We start from the raw sequence: 24,182 nt of genomic DNA on the forward strand, positions 1-24,182 counted from the left end.
GGGCAGACATGGGTCCCTTGCACACTTAGCCACTGGATTCAAGCTAGCATTGCTGACGAAGGCTGTTAGCCCAAAACCGGTCCCAGGATGCTTGTATCCGATCCAGGGAAGACATGGCTTGGCAGTTTGGGCTGGACTTGTCCCATGAGGTACAGGGTCAACACTGATTTGAATATAGCTGTGTCTGAACTGGGGTGGTAAAGTGAGCTAAAGGATGATGATAGATTCAACACAGATCTGTGACTGGGGGTGAGTGTCTGAAAAGTTTCAGCACTCTGTCCAGCATCTCCTTGTGTTTGCTTTGTTCGCCCTAAGTCGGCAGGGTATGGCCAGACGTGGTTCCCTAATCACTTTGCCACTGGATTCAAACTAGCCTGGCTGACGAGGGCTGTTAGCCCGAAACCGGTCCCAGGATGCTTGTTTCCGGTCCAGGGAAGACGTGGCTTGGCAGTTCGGGTTGGACCGTTCCCATGAGGTACAGGTTGAAGACTGATTTGCATATAGCTGTGTCTGAACTGGGGTGGTAAAGTGAGCTAAAGGATGATGATGGATTCAACCCAGATCTGTGACTGGGGGTGAGTGTCTGAAAAGTTTCAGCGCTCTGTCCAGCATCTCCTTGTGTTTGCTTTGTTCGCCCTAAGTCGGCAGGGTATGGCCAGACCTGGGTCCCTTCCTCACTTTGCCACTGGATGCAGGCAAGCCTGGCTGCCGAGGGCTGTTAGCTCGAAACCGGTCCCAGGATGCATGTTTCCAGTACAGGGAAGACGTGGCTTGGCAGTTCGGGCTGGACTGTTCCCATGAGGCACAGGGTCAAGACTGATTTGCATATAGCTGTGTCTGAACTAGGGTGGCAAAGTGAGCTAAAGAATGATGATGGATTCAACCCAGATCTGTGACTGAGGTGAGTGTCTGAAAAGTTTCAGCGCTCCGTCCATCATCTCCTTGTGTTTGCTTTGCTCGCCCTAAGTCGGCAGCGTATGGCCAGACGTGGGTCCCTTGCTCACTTTGCCACTGGATTCAAGCTAGCCTGTCTGACAAGGGTTGTTAGCACGAAACCGACCCCAGGATGCTTGTTTACAGTCCAGGGAAGACATGGCTTGGCAGTTCGGGCTGGACTGTTCCCATGAGGTACAGGGTCAAGATTGATTTGCATTTAGCTGTGTCTGAACTGGGGTGGCAAAGTGAGCTAAAGAATGATGATGGATTCCACCCAGATCTGTAACTAGGGGTAAACGTCTGAAAGGTTTCAGCGCTCCGTCCATCATCTCCTTGTGTTTGCTTTGTTTGCCTTAAGTCGGCAGGGTATGGCCAGACGTGGGTCCCTTGCTCACTTTACCACTGGATTCAAGTTAGCCCGGCTGACAAGGGCTGTTAGCCCAAAACCGGTTCCAGGATGCTTGTTTCCGGTCCAGGGAAAACATGGCTTGGCAGTTGGAGCTGGACTGTTCCCATGAGGCACAAGGTCAAGACTGATTTGCATATAGCTGTGTCTGAACTTGGGTTGGCAAAGTGAGCTAAAGAATGATGATGGATTCAACCCAGATCTGTGACTGGGGGTGAGTGTCTGAAAAGTTTCAGTGCCCCGTCCATCATCTCCTTGTGTTTGCTTTGTTCGCCCTAAGTGGGCAGGGTATGGCCAGACATAGGTCCCTTGCTCACTTTGCCACTGGATTCAAGCTAGCCTGGCTGACGAGGGCTGTTAGCCCGAAACCAGTCCCAGGATGCATGTTTCCGGTCCAGGGAAGACATAGCTAGGCAGTTCAGGCTGGACTGTTCCCATGAGGCACAGGGTCAAGACTGATTTGCATATAGCTGTGTTTGAACTGGGGTGGCAAAGTGAGCTAAAGAATGATGATGGATTCAACCCAGATCTGTGACTGGGGGTAAGTGTCTGAAAGGTTTCAGCGCTACGTCCCTCATCTACTTGTGTTTGCTTTGTTCGCCCTAAGTCGGCAGGGTATGGCCAGACATAGGTCCCTTGCTCACTTTGCCACTGGATTCAAGCTAGCCTGGCTGACGAGGGCTGTTAGCTCGAAACCGGTCCCAGGATGCTTCTTTCCGGCCCAGGGAAGACATGGCTTGGCAGTTCGGGCTGGACTGTTCCCATGAGGTACAGGGTCAAGACTGATTTGCATATAGCTGTGTCTGAACTGGGGTGGCAAAGTGAGCTAAAGGAAGATGATAGATTCAACCCAGATCTGTGACTTGGGGTGAGTGTCCGAAAAGTTTCAGCGCTCTGTCCAGCATCTCCTTGTGTTTGTTTTGTTCGCCCTAAGTTGGCAAGGTATGGCCAGACTTGGGTCCCTTGCTCACTTTGCCACTGGATTCAGGCTAGCCTGGCTGATGAGGGCTGTTAGCCCGAAACCGGTCACAGGATGCTTGTTTCCGGTCCAGGGAAGACATGGCTTGGCAGTTCGGGCTGGTCTGTTCCCATGAGGCACAGGGTCAATACTGATTTGCATATAACTGTGTCTGAACTGGGGTGGTAAAGTGAGCTAAAGAATGATGATGGATTCAACCCAGATCTGTGACTGGGGGTGAGTGTCTGAAAAGTTTCAGCGCTCTGTCCAGCATCTCCTTGTGTTTGCTTTGTTCGCCCTAAGTCGGCAGGGTATGGCCAGACCTGGGTCCCTTCCTCACTTTGCCACTGGATGCAGGCAAGCCTGGCTGACGAGGGTTGTTAGTCCGAAACCGGTCCCAGGATGCTTGTTTCCAGTACAGGGAAGACGTGGCTTGGCAGTTCGGGCTGGACTGTTCCCATGAGGCACAGGGTCAACACTGATTTGAATTTAGCTGTGTCTGAACTGGGGTGGCAAAGTGAGCTAAAGAATGATGATGGATTCAACCCAGATCTGTGACTGAGGGTGAGTGTCTGAAAAGTTTCAGCGCTTCGTCCATCATCTCCTTGTGTTTGCTTTGCTCGCCCTAAATCCGCAGCGTATGGTCAGACGTGGGTCTCTTTCTCACTTTGCCACTGGATTCAAGCTAGCCTGGCTGATGAGGGCTGTTAGCCTGAAACCGGTCCCAGCATGCTTGTTTCCGGTCCAGGGAAGACATGGCTTGGCAGTTCGGGCTGGACTGTTCCCATGAGGCACAGGGTCAAGACTGATTTCCATATAGCTGTGTCTGAACTGGGGTGGCAAAGCGAGCTAAAGAATGATGATGGATTCAACCCAGATCTGTGACTAGGGGTGAGTGTCTGAAAAGTTTCAGCGCTCCGTCCATCATCTCCTTGTGTTTGCTTTGTTCACCCTAAGTCGGCAGGGTATGGCCAGACATGGTTCCCTTGCACACTTAGCCACTGGATTCAAGCTAGCATTGCTGATGAAGGCTGTTAGCCCAAAACCAGTCCCAGGATGCTTGTATCCAATCCAGGGAAGACATGGCTTGGCAGTTTGGGCTGGACTGTTCCCATGAGGTACAGGGTCAACACTGATTTGCATATAGCTGTGTCTGAACTGGGGTGGCAAAGTGAGCTAAAGGATGTTTATAGATTCAACCCAGATCTGTGACTGGGGGTGAGTGTCTGAAAAGCTTCAGCGCTCTGTCCAGCATCTCCTTGTGTTTGCTTTGTTCGCCCTAAGTCGGCAGGGTATGGCCAGATGTGGATCCCTTGCTCACTTTGCCACTGGATTCCAGCTAGCCTGGCTGACGAGGGCTGTTAGCCCGAAACCGGTCCCAGGATGCTTCTTTCCGGCCCAGGGAAGACATGGCTTGGCAGTTCGGGCTGGACTGTTCCCATGAGGTACAGGGTCAAGACTGATTTGCATATAGCTGTGTCTGAACTAGGGTGGCAAAGCGAGCTAAAGAATGATGTTGGATTCAACACAGATCTGTGATTAGGGGTGAGTGTCTGAAAAGTTTCAGCGCTCCGTCCATCATCTCCTTGTGTTTGCTTTGTTCGCCCTAAGTCGGCAGGGTATGGGCAGACATGGGTCCCTTGCACACTTAGCCACTGGATTCAAGCTAGCATTGCTGACGAAGGCTGTTAGCCCAAAACCGGTCCCAGGATGCTTGTATCCGATCCAGGGAAGACATGGCTTGGCAGTTTGGGCTGGACTTGTCCCATGAGGTACAGGGTCAACACTGATTTGCATATAGCTGTGTCTGAACTGGGATGGTAAAGTGAGCTAAAGGATGATGATAGATTCAACACAGATCTGTGACTGGGGGTGAGTGTCTGAAAAGTTTCAGCACTCTGTCCAGCATCTCCTTGTGTTTGCTTTGTTCGCCCTAAGTCGGCAGGGTATGGCCAGACGTGGTTCCCTGATCACTTTGCCACTGGATTCAAACTAGCCTGGCTGATGAGGGCTGTTAGCCCGAAACCGGTCCCAGGATGCATGTTTCCAGTACAGGGAAGACGTGGCTTGGCAGTTCGGGCTGGACTGTTCCCATGAGGCACAGGGTCAAGACTGATTTGCATATAGCTGTGTCTGAACTAGGGTGGCAAAGTGAGCTAAAGAATGATGATGGATTCAACCCAGATCTGTGACTGAGGTGAGTGTCTGAAAAGTTTCAGCGCTCCGTCCATCATCTCCTTGTGTTTGCTTTGCTCGCCCTAAGTCGGCAGCGTATGGCCAGACGTGGGTCCCTTGCTCACTTTGCCAATGGATTCAAGCTAGCCTGGCTGATGAGGGCTGTTAGCCTGAAACCGGTCCCAGGATGCTTGATTCGGGCCAGGGAAGACATGGCTTGGCAGTTCTGGCTGGACTGTTCCCATGAGGCACGGGGTCAAGACTGATTTGCATATAGCTGTGTCTGAACTAGGGTGGCAAAGTGAGCTAAAGAATGATGATGGATTCAACCCAGATCTGTGACTGAGGTGAGTGTCTGAAAAGTTTCAGCGCTCCGTCCATCATCTCCTTGTGTTTGCTTTGCTCGCCCTAAGTCCGCAGTGTATGGTCAGACGTGGGTCCCTTTCTCACTTTGCCACTGGATTCAAGCTAGCCTGGCTGATGAGGGCTGTTAGCCTGAAACCGGTCCCAGCATGCTTGTTTCCGGTCCATGGAAGACGTGGCTTGGCAGTTCGGGCTGGACTGTTCCCATGAGGCACAGGGTCAAGACTGATTTGCATATAGCTGTGTCTGAACTAGGGTGGCAAAGTGAGCTAAAGAATGATGATGGATTCAACCCAGATCTGTGACTGAGGTGAGTGTCTGAAAAGTTTCAGCGCTCCGTCCATCATCTCCTTGTGTTTGCTTTGCTCGCCCTAAGTCGGCAGCGTATGGCCAGACGTGGGTCCCTTGCTCACTTTGCCAATGGATTCAAGCTAGCCTGGCTGATGAGGGCTGTTAGCCTGAAACAGGTGCCAGGATGCTTGATTCCGGGCCAGGGAAGACATGGCTTGGCAGTTCTGGCTGGACTGTTCCCATGAGGCACGGGGTCAAGACTGATTTGCATATAGCTGTGTCTGAACTAGGGTGGCAAAGTGAGCTAAAGAATGATGATGGATTCAACCCAGATCTGTGACTGAGGTGAGTGTCTGAAAAGTTTCAGCGCTCCGTCCATCATCTCCTTGTGTTTGCTTTGCTCGCCCTAAGTCCACAGCGTATGGTCAGACGTGGGTCCCTTTCTCACTTTGCCACTGGATTCAAGCTAGCCTGGCTGATGAGGGCTGTTAGCCTGAAACCGGTCCCAGCATGCTTGTTTCCGGTCCAGGGAAGACGTGGCTTGGCAGTTCGGGTTGGACCGTTCCCATGAGGTACAGGTTGAAGACTGATTTGCATATAGCTGTGTCTGAACTGGGGTGGTAAAGTGAGCTAAAGGATGATGATGGATTCAACCCAGATCTGTGACTGGGGGTGAGTGTCTGAAAAGTTTCAGCGCTCTGTCCAACATCTCCTTGTGTTTGCTTTGTTCGCCCAAAGTCGGCAGGGTATGGCCAGACCTGGGTCCCTTCCTCACTATGCCACTAGATGCAGGCAAGCCTGGCTGACGAGGGCTGTTAGCCCGAAACCGGTCCCAGGATGCATGTTTCCAGTACAGGGAAGACGTGGCTTGGCAGTTCGGGCTGGACTGTTCCCATGAGGCACAGGGTCAAGACTGATTTGCATATAGCTGTGTCTGAACTAGGGTGGCAAAGTGAGCTAAAGAATGATGATGGATTCAACCCAGATCTGTGACTGAGGTGAGTGTCTGAAAAGTTTCAGCGCTCTGTCCATCATCTCCTTGTGTTTGCTTTGCTCGCCCTAAGTCGGCAGCGTATGGCCAGACGTGGGTCCCTTGCTCACTTTGCCAATGGATTCAAGCTAGCCTGGCTGATGAGGGCTGTTAGCCTGAAACCGGTCCCAGGATGCTTGATTCCGGGCCAGGGAAGACATGGCTTGGCAGTTCTGGCTGGACTGTTCCCATGAGGCACGGGGTCAAGACTGATTTGCATATAGCTGTGTCTGAACTAGGGTGGCAAAGTGAGCTAAAGAATGATGATGGATTCAACCCAGATCTGTGACTGAGGTGAGTGTCTGAAAAGTTTCAGCGCTCCGTCCATCATCTCCTTGTGTTTGCTTTGCTCGCCCTAAGTCCGCAGTGTATGGTCAGACGTGGGTCCCTTTCTCACTTTGCCACTGGATTCAAGCTAGCCTGGCTGATGAGGGCTGTTAGCCTGAAACCGGTCCCAGCATGCTTGTTTCCGGTCCAGGGAAGACACAGCTTGGCAGTTCGGGCTGGACTGTTCCCATGAGGCACAGGGTCAAGACTGATTTCCATATAGCTGTGTCTGAACTGGGGTGGCAAAGCGAGCTAAAGAATGATGATGGATTCAACGCAGATTTGTGACTAGGGGTGAGTGTCTGAAAAGTTTCAGCGCTCCGTCCATCATCTCCTTGTGTTTGCTTTGTTCGCCCGAAGTCGGCAGGGTATGGCCAGACATGGTTCCCTTGCACACTTAGCCACTGGATTCAAGCTAGCATTGCTGACGAAGGCTGTTAGCCCAAAACCAGTCCCAGGATGCTTGTATGCGATCCAGGGAAGACATGGCTTGGCAGTTTGGGCTGGACTGTTCCCATGAGGTACAGGGTCAACACTGATTTGCATATAGCTGTGTCTGAACTGGGGTGGCAAAGTGAGCTAAAGGATGTTGATAGATTCAACCCAGATCTGTGACTGGGGGTGAGTGTCTGAAAAGCTTCAGCGCTCTGTCCAGCATCTCCTTGTGTTTGCTTTGTTCGCCCTAAGTCGGCAGGGTATGGCCAGATGTGGATCCCTTGCTCACTTTGCCACTGGATTCCAGCTAGCCTGGCTGACGAGGGCTGTTAGCCCGAAACCGGTCCCAGGATGCTTCTTTCCGGCCCAGGGAAGACATGGCTTGGCAGTTCGGGCTGGACTGTTCCCATGAGGTACAGGGTCAAGACTGATTTGCATATAGCTGTGTCTGAACTGGGGTGGCAAACAGAGCTAAAGAATGATGATGGATTCAACCCAGATCTGTGACTAGGGGTGAGTGTCTGAAAAGTTTCAGCGCTCCGTCCATCATCTCCTTGTGTTTGCTTTGTTCACCCTAAGTCGGCAGGGTATGGGCAGACATGGGTCCCTTGCACACTTAGCCACTGGATTCAAGCTAGCATTGCTGACGAAGGCTGTTAGCCCAAAACCGGTCCCAGGATGCTTGTATCCGATCCAGGGAAGACATGGCTTGGCAGTTTGGGCTGGACTTGTCCCATGAGGTACAGGGTCAACACTGATTTGAATATAGCTGTGTCTGAACTGGGGTGGTAAAGTGAGCTAAAGGATGATGATAGATTCAACACAGATCTGTGACTGGGGGTGAGTGTCTGAAAAGTTTCAGCACTCTGTCCAGCATCTCCTTGTGTTTGCTTTGTTCGCCCTAAGTCGGCAGGGTATGGCCAGACGTGGTTCCCTAATCACTTTGACACTGGATTCAAACTAGCCTGGCTGACGAGGGCTGTTAGCCCGAAACCGGTCCCAGGATGCTTGTTTCCGGTCGAGGGAAGACGTGGCTTGGCAGTTCGGGTTGGACCGTTCCCATGAGGTACAGGGTCAAGACTGATTTGCATATAGCTGTGTCTGAACTTGGGTTGGCAAAGCGAGCTAAAGAATGAGGATGGATTCAACCCAGATCTGTGACTGGGGGTGAGTGTCTGAAAAGTTTCAGCGCTCCGTCCATCATCTCCTTGTGTTTGCTTTGTTCGCCCTAAGTGGGCAGGGTATGGCCAGACATAGGTCCCTTGCTCACTTTGCCACTGGATTCAAGCTAGCCTGGCTGACGAGGGCTGTTAGCTCGAAACCGGTCCCAGGATGCTTCTTTCCGGCCCTGGGAAGACATGGCTTGGCAGTTCGGGCTGGACTGTTCCCATGAGGTACAGGGTCAAGACTGATTTGCATATAGCTGTGTCTGAACTGGGGTGGCAAAGTGAGCTAAAGGAAGATGATAGATTCAACCCAGATCTGTGACTTGGGGTGAGTGTCCGAAAAGTTTCAGCGCTCTGTCCAGCATCTCCTTGTGTTTGTTTTGTTCGCCCTAAGTTGGCAAGGTATGGCCAGACTTGGGTCCCTTGCTCACTTTGCCACTGGATTCAGGCTAGCCTGGCTGATGAGGGCTGTTAGCCCGAAACCGGTCACAGGATGCTTGTTTCCGGTCCAGGGAAGACATGGCTTGGCAGTTCGGGCTGGTCTGTTCCCATGAGGGACAGGGTCAATACTGATTTGCATATAGCTGTGTCTGAACTGGGGTGGTAAAGTGAGCTAAAGAATGATGATGGATTCAACCCAGATCTGTGACTGTGGGTGAGTGTCTGAAAAGTTTCAGCGCTCTGTCCAGCATCTCCTTGTGTTTGCTTTGTTCGCCCTAAGTCGGCAGGGTATGGCCAGACCTGGGTCCCTTCCTCACTTTGCCACTGGATGCAGGCAAGCCTGGCTGACGAGGGTTGTTAGTCCGAAACCGGTCCCAGGATGCTTGTTTCCAGTACAGGGAAGACGTGGCTTGGCAGTTCGGGCTGGACTGTTCCCATGAGGCACAGGGTCAACACTGATTTGCATTTAGCTGTGTCTGAACTGGGGTGGCAAAGTGAGCTAAAGAATGATGATGGATTCAACCCAGATCTGTGACTGAGGGTGAGTGTCTGAAAAGTTTCAGCGCTCCGTCCATCATCTCCTTGTGTTTGCTTTGCTCGCCCTAAATCCGCAGCGTATGGTCAGACGTGGGTCTCTTTCTCACTTTGCCACTGGATTCAAGCTAGCCTGGCTGATGAGGGCTGTTAGCCTGAAACCGGTCCCAGCATGCTTGTTTCCGGTCCAGGGAAGACATGGCTTGGCAGTTCGGGCTGGACTGTTCCCATGAGGCACAGGGTCAAGACTGATTTCAATATAGCTGTGTCTGAACTGGGGTGGCAAAGCGAGCTAAAGAATAATGATGGATTCAACCCAGATCTGTGACTAGGGGTGAGTGTCTGAAAAGTTTCAGCGCTCCGTCCATCATCTCCTTGTGTTTGCTTTGTTCACCCTAAGTCGGCAGGGTATGGCCAGACATGGTTCCCTTGCACACTTAGCCACTGGATTCAAGCTAGCATTGCTGACGAAGGCTGTTAGCCCAAAACCAGTCCCAGGATGCTTGTATCCAATCCAGGGAAGACATGGCTTGGCAGTTTGGGCTGGACTGTTCCCATGAGGTACAGGGTCAACACTGATTTGCATATAGCTGTGTCTGAACTGGGGTGACAAAGTGAGCTAAAGGATGTTGATAGATTCAACCCAGATCTGTGACTGGGGGTGAGTGTCTGAAAAGCTTCAGCGCTCTGTCCAGCATCTCCTTGTGTTTGCTTTGTTCGCCCTAAGTCGGCAGGGTATGGCCAGATGTGGATCCCTTGCTCACTTTGCCACTGGATTCCAGCTAGCCTGGCTGACGAGGGCTGTTAGCCCGAAACCGGTCCCAGGATGCTTCTTTCCGGCCCAGGGAAGACATGGCTTGGCAGTTCGGGCTGGACTGTTCCCATGAGGTACAGGGTCAAGACTGATTTGCATATAGCTGTGTCTGAACTAGGGTGGCAAAGCGAGCTAAAGAATGATGTTGGATTCAACACAGATCTGTGATTAGGGGTGAGTGTCTGAAAAGTTTCAGCGCTCCGTCCATCATCTCCTTGTGTTTGCTTTGTTCGCCCTAAGTCGGCAGGGTATGGGCAGACATGGGTCCCTTGCACACTTAGCCACTGGATTCAAGCTAGCATTGCTGACGAAGGCTGTTAGCCCAAAACCGGTCCCAGGATGCTTGTATCCGATCCAGGGAAGACATGGCTTGGCAGTTTGGGCTGGACTTGTCCCATGAGGTACAGGGTCAACACTGATTTGCATATAGCTGTGTCTGAACTGGGGTGGTAAAGTGAGCTAAAGGATGATGATAGATTCAACACAGATCTGTGACTGGGGGTGAGTGTCTGAAAAGTTTCAGCACTCTGTCCAGCATCTCCTTGTGTTTGCTTTGTTCGCCCTAAATCGGCAGGGTATGGCCAGACGTGGTTCCCTGATCACTTTGCCACTGGATTCAAACTAGCCTGGCTGACGAGGGCTGTTAGCCCGAAACCGGTCCCAGGATGCTTGTTTCCGGTCCAGGGAAGACGTGGCTTGGCAGTTCGGGTTGGACCGTTCCCATGAGGTACAGGTTGAAGACTGATTTGCATATAGCTGTGTCTGAACTGGGGTGGTAAAGTGAGCTAAAGGATGATGATGGATTCAACCCAGATCTGTGACTGGGGGTGAGTGTCTGAAAAGTTTCAGCGCTCTGTCCAACATCTCCTTGTGTTTGCTTTGTTCGCCCAAAGTCGGAAGGGTATGGCCAGACCTGGGTCCCTTCCTCACTATGCCACTAGATGCAGGCAAGCCTGGCTGACGAGGGCTGTTAGCCCGAAACCGGTCCCAGGATGCATGTTTCCAGTACAGGGAAGACGTGGCTTGGCAGTTCGGGCTGGACTGTTCCCATGAGGCACAGGGTCAAGACTGATTTGCATATAGCTGTGTCTGAACTAGGGTGGCAAAGTGAGCTAAAGAATGATGATGGATTCAACCCAGATCTGTGACTGAGGTGAGTGTCTGAAAAGTTTCAGCGCTCCGTCCATCATCTCCTTGTGTTTGCTTTGCTCGCCCTAAGTCGGCAGCGTATGGCCAGACGTGGGTCCCTTGCTCACTTTGCCAATGGATTCAAGCTAGCCTGGCTGATGAGGGCTGTTAGCCTGAAACCGGTCCCAGGATGCTTGATTCGGGCCAGGGAAGACATGGCTTGGCAGTTCTGGCTGGACTGTTCCCATGAGGCACGGGGTCAAGACTGATTTGCATATAGCTGTGTCTGAACTAGGGTGGCAAAGTGAGCTAAAGAATGATGATGGATTCAACCCAGATCTGTGACTGAGGTGAGGGTCTGAAAAGTTTCAGCGCTCCGTCCATCATCTCCTTGTGTTTGCTTTGCTCGCCCTAAGTCCGCAGTGTATGGTCAGACGTGGGTCCCTTTCTCACTTTGCCACTGGATTCAAGCTAGCCTGGCTGATGAGGGCTGTTAGCCTGAAACCGGTCCCAGCATGCTTGTTTCCGGTCCATGGAAGACGTGGCTTGGCAGTTCGGGCTGGACTGTTCCCATGAGGCACAGGGTCAAGACTGATTTGCATATAGCTGTGTCTGAACTAGGGTGGCAAAGTGAGCTAAAGAATGATGATGGATTCAACCCAGATCTGTGACTGAGGTGAGTGTCTGAAAAGTTTCAGCGCTCCGTCCATCATCTCCTTGTGTTTGCTTTGTTCGCCCTAAGTCGGCAGGGTATGGCCAGACATGGTTCCCTTGCACACTTAGCCACTGGATTCAAGCTAGCATTGCTGACGAAGGCTGTTAGCCCAAAACCAGTCCCAGGATGCTTGTATCCAATCCAGGGAAGACATGGCTTGGCAGTTTGGGCTGGACTGTTCCCATGAGGTACAGGGTCAACACTGATTTGCATATAGCTGTGTCTGAACTGGGGTGACAAAGTGAGCTAAAGGATGTTGATAGATTCAACCCAGATCTGTGACTGGGGGTGAGTGTCTGAAAAGCTTCAGCGCTCTGTCCAGCATCTCCTTGTGTTTGCTTTGTTCGCCCTAAGTCGGCAGGGTATGGCCAGATGTGGATCCCTTGCTCACTTTGCCACTGGATTCCAGCTAGCCTGGCTGACGAGGGCTGTTAGCCCGAAACCGGTCCCAGGATGCTTCTTTCCGGCCCAGGGAAGACATGGCTTGGCAGTTCGGGCTGGACTGTTCCCATGAGGTACAGGGTCAAGACTGATTTGCATATAGCTGTGTCTGAACTAGGGTGGCAAAGCGAGCTAAAGAATGATGTTGGATTCAACACAGATCTGTGATTAGGGGTGAGTGTCTGAAAAGTTTCAGCGCTCCGTCCATCATCTCCTTGTGTTTGCTTTGTTCGCCCTAAGTCGGCAGGGTATGGGCAGACATGGGTCCCTTGCACACTTAGCCACTGGATTCAAGCTAGCATTGCTGACGAAGGCTGTTAGCCCAAAACCGGTCCCAGGATGCTTGTATCCGATCCAGGGAAGACATGGCTTGGCAGTTTGGGCTGGACTTGTCCCATGAGGTACAGGGTCAAAACTGATTTGCATATAGCTGTGTCTGAACTGGGGTGGTAAAGTGAGCTAAAGGATGATGATAGATTCAACACAGATCTGTGACTGGGGGTGAGTGTCTGAAAAGTTTCAGCACTCTGTCCAGCATCTCCTTGTGTTTGCTTTGTTCGCCCTAAATCGGCAGGGTATGGCCAGACGTGGTTCCCTGATCACTTTGCCACTGGATTCAAACTAGCCTGGCTGACGAGGGCTGTTAGCCCGAAACCGGTCCCAGGATGCTTGTTTCCGGTCCAGGGAAGACGTGGCTTGGCAGTTCGGGTTGGACCGTTCCCATGAGGTACAGGTTGAAGACTGATTTGCATATAGCTGTGTCTGAACTGGGGTGGTAAAGTGAGCTAAAGGATGATGATGGATTCAACCCAGATCTGTGACTGGGGGTGAGTGTCTGAAAAGTTTCAGCGCTCTGTCCAACATCTCCTTGTGTTTGCTTTGTTCGCCCAAAGTCGGAAGGGTATGGCCAGACCTGGGTCCCTTCCTCACTATGCCACTAGATGCAGGCAAGCCTGGCTGACGAGGGCTGTTAGCCCGAAACCGGTCCCAGGATGCATGTTTCCAGTACAGGGAAGACGTGGCTTGGCAGTTCGGGCTGGACTGTTCCCATGAGGCACAGGGTCAAGACTGATTTGCATATAGCTGTGTCTGAACTAGGGTGGCAAAGTGAGCTAAAGAATGATGATGGATTCAACCCAGATCTGTGACTGAGGTGAGTGTCTGAAAAGTTTCAGCGCTCCGTCCATCATCTCCTTGTGTTTGCTTTGCTCGCCCTAAGTCGGCAGCGTATGGCCAGACGTGGGTCCCTTGCTCACTTTGCCAATGGATTCAAGCTAGCCTGGCTGATGAGGGCTGTTAGCCTGAAACCGGTCCCAGGATGCTTGATTCGGGCCAGGGAAGACATGGCTTGGCAGTTCTGGCTGGACTGTTCCCATGAGGCACGGGGTCAAGACTGATTTGCATATAGCTGTGTCTGAACTAGGGTGGCAAAGTGAGCTAAAGAATGATGATGGATTCAACCCAGATCTGTGACTGAGGTGAGGGTCTGAAAAGTTTCAGCGCTCCGTCCATCATCTCCTTGTGTTTGCTTTGCTCGCCCTAAGTCCGCAGTGTATGGTCAGACGTGGGTCCCTTTCTCACTTTGCCACTGGATTCAAGCTAGCCTGGCTGATGAGGGCTGTTAGCCTGAAACCGGTCCCAGCATGCTTGTTTCCGGTCCATGGAAGACGTGGCTTGGCAGTTCGGGCTGGACTGTTCCCATGAGGCACAGGGTCAAGACTGATTTGCATATAGCTGTGTCTGAACTAGGGTGGCAAAGTGAGCTAAAGAATGATGATGGATTCAACCCAGATCTGTGACTGAGGTGAGTGTCTGAAAAGTTTCAGCGCTCCGTCCATCATCTCCTTGTGTTTGCTTTGCTCGCCCTAAGTCGGCAGCGTATGGCCAGACGTGGGTCCCTTGCTCACTTTGCCAATGGATTCAAGCTAGCCTGGCTGATGAGGGCTGTTAGCCTGAAACCGGTCCCAGGATGCTTGATTCCGGGCCAGGGAAGACATGGCTTGGCAGTTCTGGCTGGACTGTTCCCATGAGGCACGGGGTCAAGACTGATTTGCATATAGCTGTGTCTGAACTAGGGTGGCAAAGTGAGCTAAAGAATGATGATGGATTCAACCCAGATCTGTGACTGAGGTGAGTGTCTGAAAAGTTTCAGCGCTCCGTCCATCATCTCCTTGTGTTTGCTTTGCTCGCCCTAAGTCCGCAGCGTATGGTCAGACGTGGGTCCCTTTCTCACTTTGCCACTGGATTCAAGCTAGCCTGGCTGATGAGGGCTGTTAGCCTGAAACCGGTCCCAGCATGCTTGTTTCCGGTCCAGGGAAGACGTGGCTTGGCAGTTCGGGTTGGACCGTTCCCATGAGGTACAGGTTGAAGACTGATTTGCATATAGCTGTGTCTGAACTGGGGTGGTAAAGTGAGCTAAAGGATGATGATGGATTCAACCCAGATCTGTGACTGGGGGTGAGTGTCTGAAAAGTTTCAGCGCTCTGTCCAACATCTCCTTGTGTTTGCTTTGTTCGCCCAAAGTCGGCAAGGTATGGCCACTCCTGGGTCCCTTCCTCACTATGCCACTAGATGCAGGCAAGCCTGGCTGACGAGGGCTGTTAGCCCGAAACCGGTCCCAGGATGCATGTTTCCAGTACAGGGAAGACGTGGCTTGGCAGTTCGGGCTGGACTGTTCCCATGAGGCACAGGGTCAAGACTGATTTGCATATAGCTGTGTCTGAACTAGGGTGGCAAAGTGAGCTAAAGAATGATGATGGATTCAACCCAGATCTGTGACTGAGGTGAGTGTCTGAAAAGTTTCAGCGCTCCGTCCATCATCTCCTTGTGTTTGCTTTGCTCGCCCTAAGTCGGCAGCGTATGGCCAGACGTGGGTCCCTTGCTCACTTTGCCAATGGATTCAAGCTAGCCTGGCTGATGAGGGCTGTTATCCTGAAACCGGTCCCAGGATGCTTGATTCCGGGCCAGGGAAGACATGGCTTGGCAGTTCTGGCTGGACTGTTCCCATGAGGCACGGGGTCAAGACTGATTTGCACATAGCTGTGTCTGAACTAGGGTGGCAAAGTGAGCTAAAGAATGATGATGGATTCAACCCAGATCTGTGACTGAGGTGAGTGTCTGAAAAGTTTCAGCGCTCCGTCCATCATCTCCTTGTGTTTGCTTTGCTCGCCCTAAGTCCGCAGCGTATGGTCAGACGTGGGTCCCTTTCTCACTTTGCCACTGGATTCAAGCTAGCCTGGCTGATGAGGGCTGTTAGCCTGAAACCGGTCCCAGCATGCTTGTTTCCGGTCCAGGGAAGACACAGCTTGGCAGTTCGGGCTGGACTGTTCCCATGAGGCACAGGGTCAAGACTGATTTCCATATAGCTGTGTCTGAACTGGGGTGGCAAAGCGAGCTAAAGAATGATGATGGATTCAACGCAGATTTGTGACTAGGGGTGGGTGTCTGAAAAGTTTCAGCGCTCCGTCCATCATCTCCTTGTGTTTGCTTTGTTCGCCCTAAGTCGGCAGGGTATGGCCAGACATGGTTCCCTTGCACACTTAGCCACTGGATTCAAGCTAGCATTGCTGACGAAGGCTGTTAGCCCAAAACCAGTCCCAGGATGCTTGTATGCGATCCAGGGAAGACATGGCTTGGCAGTTTGGGCTGGACTGTTCCCATGAGGTACAGGGTCAACACTGATTTGCATATAGCTGTGTCTGAACTGGGGTGGCAAAGTGAGCTAAAGGATGTTGATAGATTCAACCCAGATCTGTGACTGGGGGTGAGTGTCTGAAAAGCATCAGCGCTCTGTCCAGCATCTCCTTGTGTTTGCTTTGTTCGCCCTAAGTCGGCAGGGTATGGCCAGATGTGGATCCCTTGCGCACTTTGCCACTGGATTCCAGCTAGCCTGGCTGACGAGGGCTGTTAGCCCGAAACCGGTCCCAGGATGCTTCTTTCCGGCCCAGGGAAGACATGGCTTGGCAGTTCGGGCTGGACTGTTCCCATGAGGTACAGGGTCAAGACTGATTTGCATATAGCTGTGTCTGAACTGGGGTGGCAAAGCGAGCTAAAGAATGATGATGGATTCAACCCAGATCTGTGACTAGGGGTGAGTGTCTGAAAAGTTTCAGCGCTCCGTCCATCATCTCCTTGTGTTTGCTTTGTTCGCCCTAAGTCGGCAGGGTATGGGCAGACGTGGGTCCCTTTCTCACTTTGCCACTGGATTCAAGCTAGCCTGGCTGATGAGGGCTTTTAGCCTGAAACCGGTCCCAGGATGCTTGATTCCGGGCCAGGGAAGACATGGCTTGGCAGTTCTGGCTGGACTGTTCCCATGAGGCACGGGGTCAAGACTGATTTGCATATAGCTGTGTCTGAACTAGGGTGGCAAAGTGAGCTAAAGAATGATGATGGATTCAACCTAGATCTGTGACTGAGGTGAGTGTCTGAAAAGTTTCAGCGCTCCGTCCATCATCTCCTTGTGTTTGCTTTGCTCGCCCTAAGTCCGCAGCGTATGGTCAGACGTGGGTCCCTTTCTCACTTTGCCACTGGATTCAAGCTAGCCTGGCTGATGAGGGCTTTTAGCCTGAAACCGGTCCCAGCATGCTTGTTTCCGGTCCAGGGAAGACACAGCTTGGCAGTTCGGGCTGGACTGTTCCCATGAGGCACAGTGTCAAGACTGATTTCCATATAGCTGTGTCTGAACTGGGGTGGCACAGCGAGCTAAAGAATGATGATGGATTCAACCCAGATCTGTGACTAGGGGTGAGTGTCTGAAAAGTTTCAGCACTCTGTCCAGCTTCTCCTTGTGTTTGCTTTGTTCGCCCTAAGTCGGCAGGGTATGGCCAGATGTGGATCCCTTGCTCACTTTGCTACTGGATTCCAGCTAGCCTGGCTGACGAGGGCTGTTAGCCCGAAACCGGTCCCAGGATGCTTCTTTCCGGCCCAGGGAAGATATGGCTTGGCAGTTCGGGCTGGACTGTTCCCATGAGGCACAGGGTCAAGACTGATTTCCATATAGCTGTGTCTGAACTGGGATGGTAAAGTGAGCTAAAGGATGATGATAGATTCAACCCCGATCTGTGACTGGGGGTGAGTGTCTGAAAAGTTTCAGCACTCTGTCCAGCATCTCCTTGTGTTTGCTTTGTTGGCCCTAAGTCGGCAGGGTATGGCCAGACGTGGTTCCCTGCTCACTTTGCCACTGGATTCAAACTAGCCTGGCTGACGAGGGCTGTTAACCCGAAACCGGTCCCAGGATGCTTGTTTCCGGTCCAGGGAAGACGTGGCTTGGCAGTTCGGGCTGGACCGTTCCCATGAGATACAGGGTCAATACTGATTTGCATATAGCTGTGTCTGAACTGGGGTGGTAAAGTGAGCTAAAGAATGATGATGGATTCAACCCAGATCTGTGACTGGGGGTGAGTGTCTGAAAAGTTTCAGCGCTCTGTCCAACATCTCCTTGTGTTTGCTTTGTTCGCCCTAAGTCAGCAGGGTATGGCCAGACCTGGGTCCCTTCCTCACTATGCCACTGGATGCAGGCAAGCCTGGCTGACGAGGGCTGTTAGCCCGAAACCGGTCCCAGGATGCATGTTTCCAGTACAGGGAAGACGTGGCTTGGCAGTTCGGGCTGGACTGTTCCCATGAGGCACAGGGTCAAGACTGATTTGCATATAGCTGTGTCTGAACTAGGGTGGCAAAGTGAGCTAAAGAATGATGATGGATTCAACCCAGATCTGTGACTGAGGTGAGTGTCTGAAAAGTTTCAGCGCTCCGTCCATCATCTCCTTGTGTTTGCTTTGCTCGCCCTAAGTCGGCACGGTATGGCCAGACCTGGGTCCCTTGCTCACTTTGCCACTGGATTCAGGCTAGCCTGGCTGATGAGGGCTGTTAGCCCGAAACCGGTCACATGATGCTTGTTTCCGGTCCAGGGAAGACATGGCTTGGCAGTTCGGACTGGTCTGTTCTCATGAGGCACAGGGTCAATACTGATTTGCATATAGCTGTGTCTGAACTGGGGTGGTAAAGTGAGCTAAAGAATGATGATGGATTCAACCCAGATCTGTGACTGGGGGTGAGTGTCTGAAAAGTTTCAGCGCTCTGTCCAGCATCTCCTTGTGTTTGCTTTGTTCGCCCTAAGTCGGCAGGGTATGGCCAGACCTGGGTAACTTCCTCACTTTGCCACTGGATGCAGGCAAGCCTGGCTGACAAGGGCTGTTAGCCTGAACCCGGTCCGAGGATGCTTGTTTCCAGTACAGGGAAGACATGGCCTGGCAGTTCGGGCTGGACTGTTCCCATGAGGTACAGGGTCAAGACTGATTTGCATATAGCTGTGTCTGAACTGGGGCGGCAAAGTGAGCTAAAGGATGATGATAGATTCAACCCAGATCTGTGACTTGGGGTGTGAGTGTCTGAAAAGTTTCAGCGCTCTGTCCAGCATCTCCTTGTGTTTGCTTTGTTCGCCCTAAGTCGGCAAGGTATGGCCAGACCTGGGTCCCTTGCTCACTTTGCCACTGGATTCAGGCTAGCCTGGCTGATGAGGGCTGTTAGCCCGAAATCAGTCCCAGGATGCTTGTTTCCGGTCCTGGGAAGACATGGGTTGGCAGTTTGGGCTGGACTGTTTCCATGAGGTACAGGGTCAAGACTGATTTGCATTTAGCTGTTTCTGAACTGGGGTGGCCAAGTGAGCTAAAGGAGGATGATAGATTCAACCCAGATCTGTGACTGGGGGTGAGTGTCTGAAAAGCATCAGCGCTCTGTCCAGCATCTCCTTGTGTTTGCTTTGTTCGCCCTAAGTCGGCAAGGTATGGCCAGACCTGGGTCCCTTGCTCACTTTGCCACTGGATTCAGGCTAGCCTGGCTGATGAGGGCTGTTAGCCCGAAATCAGTCCCAGGATGCTTGTTTCCGGTCCTGGGAAGACATGGGTTGGCAGTTTGGGCTGGACTGTTTCCATGAGGGACAGGGTCAATACTGATTTGCATATAGCTGTGTCTGAACTGGGGTGGTAAAGTGAGCTAAAGAATGATGATGGATTCAACCCAGATCTGTGACTGTGGGTGAGTGTCTGAAAAGTTTCAGCGCTCTGTCCAGCATCTCCTTGTGTTTGCTTTGTTCGCCCTAAGTCGGCAGGGTATGGCCAGACCTGGGTCCCTTCCTCACTTTGCCACTGGATGCAGGCAAGCCTGGCTGACGAGGGTTGTTAGTCCGAAACCGGTCCCAGGATGCTTGTTTCCAGTACAGGGAAGACGTGGCTTGGCAGTTCGGGCTGGACTGTTCCCATGAGGCACAGGGTCAACACTGATTTGCATTTAGCTGTGTCTGAACTGGAGTGGCAAAGTGAGCTAAAGAATGATGATGGATTCAACCCAGATCTGTGACTGAGGGTGAGTGTCTGAAAAGTTTCAGCGCTCCGTCCATCATCTCCTTGTGTTTGCTTTGCTCGCCCTAAATCCGCAGCGTATGGTCAGACGTGGGTCTCTTTCTCACTTTGCCACTGGATTCAAGCTAGCCTGGCTGATGAGGGCTGTTAGCCTGAAACCGGTCCCAGCATGCTTGTTTCCGGTCCAGGGAAGACATGGCTTGGCAGTTCGGGCTGGACTGTTCCCATGAGGCACAGGGTCAAGACTGATTTCAATATAGCTGTGTCTGAACTGGGGTGGCAAAGCGAGCTAAAGAATAATGATGGATTCAACCCAGATCTGTGACTAGGGGTGAGTGTCTGAAAAGTTTCAGCGCTCCGTCCATCATCTCCTTGTGTTTGCTTTGTTCACCCTAAGTCGGCAGGGTATGGCCAGACATGGTTCCCTTGCACACTTAGCCACTGGATTCAAGCTAGCATTGCTGACGAAGGCTGTTAGCCCAAAACCAGTCCCAGGATGCTTGTATCCAATCCAGGGAAGACATGGCTTGGCAGTTTGGGCTGGACTGTTCCCATGAGGTACAGGGTCAACACTGATTTGCATATAGCTGTGTCTGAACTGGGGTGACAAAGTGAGCTAAAGGATGTTGATAGATTCAACCCAGATCTGTGACTGGGGGTGAGTGTCTGAAAAGCTTCAGCGCTCTGTCCAGCATCTCCTTGTGTTTGCTTTGTTCGCCCTAAGTCGGCAGGGTATGGCCAGATGTGGATCCCTTGCTCACTTTGCCACTGGATTCCAGCTAGCCTGGCTGACGAGGGCTGTTAGCCCGAAACCGGTCCCAGGATGCTTCTTTCCGGCCCAGGGAAGACATGGCTTGGCAGTTCGGGCTGGACTGTTCCCATGAGGTACAGGGTCAAGACTGATTTGCATATAGCTGTGTCTGAACTAGGGTGGCAAAGCGAGCTAAAGAATGATGTTGGATTCAACACAGATCTGTGATTAGGGGTGAGTGTCTGAAAAGTTTCAGCGCTCCGTCCATCATCTCCTTGTGTTTGCTTTGTTCGCCCTAAGTCGGCAGGGTATGGGCAGACATGGGTCCCTTGCACACTTAGCCACTGGATTCAAGCTAGCATTGCTGACGAAGGCTGTTAGCCCAAAACCGGTCCCAGGATGCTTGTATCCGATCCAGGGAAGACATGGCTTGGCAGTTTGGGCTGGACTTGTCCCATGAGGTACAGGGTCAACACTGATTTGCATATAGCTGTGTCTGAACTGGGGTGGTAAAGTGAGCTAAAGGATGATGATAGATTCAACACAGATCTGTGACTGGGGGTGAGTGTCTGAAAAGTTTCAGCACTCTGTCCAGCATCTCCTTGTGTTTGCTTTGTTCGCCCTAAATCGGCAGGGTATGGCCAGACGTGGTTCCCTGATCACTTTGCCACTGGATTCAAACTAGCCTGGCTGACGAGGGCTGTTAGCCCGAAACCGGTCCCAGGATGCTTGTTTCCGGTCCAGGGAAGACGTGGCTTGGCAGTTCGGGTTGGACCGTTCCCATGAGGTACAGGTTGAAGACTGATTTGCATATAGCTGTGTCTGAACTGGGGTGGTAAAGTGAGCTAAAGGATGATGATGGATTCAACCCAGATCTGTGACTGGGGGTGAGTGTCTGAAAAGTTTCAGCGCTCTGTCCAACATCTCCTTGTGTTTGCTTTGTTCGCCCAAAGTCGGAAGGGTATGGCCAGACCTGGGTCCCTTCCTCACTATGCCACTAGATGCAGGCAAGCCTGGCTGACGAGGGCTGTTAGCCCGAAACCGGTCCCAGGATGCATGTTTCCAGTACAGGGAAGACGTGGCTTGGCAGTTCGGGCTGGACTGTTCCCATGAGGCACAGGGTCAAGACTGATTTGCATATAGCTGTGTCTGAACTAGGGTGGCAAAGTGAGCTAAAGAATGATGATGGATTCAACCCAGATCTGTGACTGAGGTGAGTGTCTGAAAAGTTTCAGCGCTCCGTCCATCATCTCCTTGTGTTTGCTTTGCTCGCCCTAAGTCGGCAGCGTATGGCCAGACGTGGGTCCCTTGCTCACTTTGCCAATGGATTCAAGCTAGCCTGGCTGATGAGGGCTGTTAGCCTGAAACCGGTCCCAGGATGCTTGATTCGGGCCAGGGAAGACATGGCTTGGCAGTTCTGGCTGGACTGTTCCCATGAGGCACGGGGTCAAGACTGATTTGCATATAGCTGTGTCTGAACTAGGGTGGCAAAGTGAGCTAAAGAATGATGATGGATTCAACCCAGATCTGTGACTGAGGTGAGTGTCTGAAAAGTTTCAGCGCTCCGTCCATCATCTCCTTGTGTTTGCTTTGCTCGCCCTAAGTCCGCAGTGTATGGTCAGACGTGGGTCCCTTTCTCACTTTGCCACTGGATTCAAGCTAGCCTGGCTGATGAGGGCTGTTAGCCTGAAACCGGTCCCAGCATGCTTGTTTCCGGTCCATGGAAGACGTGGCTTGGCAGTTCGGGCTGGACTGTTCCCATGAGGCACAGGGTCAAGACTGATTTGCATATAGCTGTGTCTGAACTAGGGTGGCAAAGTGAGCTAAAGAATGATGATGGATTCAACCCAGATCTGTGACTGAGGTGAGTGTCTGAAAAGTTTCAGCGCTCCGTCCATCATCTCCTTGTGTTTGCTTTGCTCGCCCTAAGTCGGCAGCGTATGGCCAGACGTGGGTCCCTTGCTCACTTTGCCAATGGATTCAAGCTAGCCTGGCTGATGAGGGCTGTTAGCCTGAAACCGGTCCCAGGATGCTTGATTCCGGGCCAGGGAAGACATGGCTTGGCAGTTCTGGCTGGACTGTTCCCATGAGGCACGGGGTCAAGACTGATTTGCATATAGCTGTGTCTGAACTAGGGTGGCAAAGTGAGCTAAAGAATGATGATGGATTCAACCCAGATCTGTGACTGAGGTGAGTGTCTGAAAAGTTTCAGCGCTCCGTCCATCATCTCCTTGTGTTTGCTTTGCTCGCCCTAAGTCCGCAGCGTATGGTCAGACGTGGGTCCCTTTCTCACTTTGCCACTGGATTCAAGCTAGCCTGGCTGATGAGGGCTGTTAGCCTGAAACCGGTCCCAGCATGCTTGTTTCCGGTCCAGGGAAGACGTGGCTTGGCAGTTCGGGTTGGACCGTTCCCATGAGGTACAGGTTGAAGACTGATTTGCATATAGCTGTGTCTGAACTGGAGTGGTAAAGTGAGCTAAAGGATGATGATGGATTCAACCCAGATCTGTGACTGGGGGTGAGTGTCTGAAAAGTTTCAGCGCTCTGTCCAACATCTCCTTGTGTTTGCTTTGTTCGCCCAAAGTCGGCAAGGTATGGCCACTCCTGGGTCCCTTCCTCACTATGCCACTAGATGCAGGCAAGCCTGGCTGACGAGGGCTGTTAGCCCGAAACCGGTCCCAGGATGCATGTTTCCAGTACAGGGAAGACGTGGCTTGGCAGTTCGGGCTGGACTGTTCCCATGAGGCACAGGGTCAAGACTGATTTGCATATAGCTGTGTCTGAACTAGGGTGGCAAAGTGAGCTAAAGAATGATGATGGATTCAACCCAGATCTGTGACTGAGGTGAGTGTCTGAAAAGTTTCAGCGCTCCGTCCATCATCTCCTTGTGTTTGCTTTGCTCGCCCTAAGTCGGCAGCGTATGGCCAGACGTGGGTCCCTTGCTCACTTTGCCAATGGATTCAAGCTAGCCTGGCTGATGAGGGCTGTTATCCTGAAACCGGTCCCAGGATGCTTGATTCCGGGCCAGGGAAGACATGGCTTGGCAGTTCTGGCTGGACTGTTCCCATGAGGCACGGGGTCAAGACTGATTTGCACATAGCTGTGTCTGAACTAGGGTGGCAAAGTGAGCTAAAGAATGATGATGGATTCAACCCAGATCTGTGACTGAGGTGAGTGTCTGAAAAGTTTCAGCGCTCCGTCCATCATCTCCTTGTGTTTGCTTTGCTCGCCCTAAGTCCGCAGCGTATGGTCAGACGTGGGTCCCTTTCTCACTTTGCCACTGGATTCAAGCTAGCCTGGCTGATGAGGGCTGTTAGCCTGAAACCGGTCCCAGCATGCTTGTTTCCGGTCCAGGGAAGACACAGCTTGGCAGTTCGGGCTGGACTGTTCCCATGAGGCACAGGGTCAAGACTGATTTCCATATAGCTGTGTCTGAACTGGGGTGGCAAAGCGAGCTAAAGAATGATGATGGATTCAACGCAGATTTGTGACTAGGGGTGAGTGTCTGAAAAGTTTCAGCGCTCCGTCCATCATCTCCTTGTGTTTGCTTTGTTCGCCCTAAGTCGGCAGGGTATGGCCAGACATGGTTCCCTTGCACACTTAGCCACTGGATTCAAGCTAGCATTGCTGACGAAGGCTGTTAGCCCAAAACCAGTCCCAGGATGCTTGTATGCGATCCAGGGAAGACATGGCTTGGCAGTTTGGGCTGGACTGTTCCCATGAGGTACAGGGTCAACACTGATTTGCATATAGCTGTGTCTGAACTGGGGTGGCAAAGTGAGCTAAAGGATGTTGATAGATTCAACCCAGATCTGTGACTGGGGGTGAGTGTCTGAAAAGCATCAGCGCTCTGTCCAGCATCTCCTTGTGTTTGCTTTGTTCGCCCTAAGTCGGCAGGGTATGGCCAGATGTGGATC

Source organism: Triturus cristatus, chromosome 4_2, assembly GCF_964204655.1.
Source record: "Triturus cristatus chromosome 4_2, aTriCri1.1, whole genome shotgun sequence".
Classification (NCBI taxonomy): domain Eukaryota; kingdom Metazoa; phylum Chordata; class Amphibia; order Caudata; family Salamandridae; genus Triturus; species Triturus cristatus.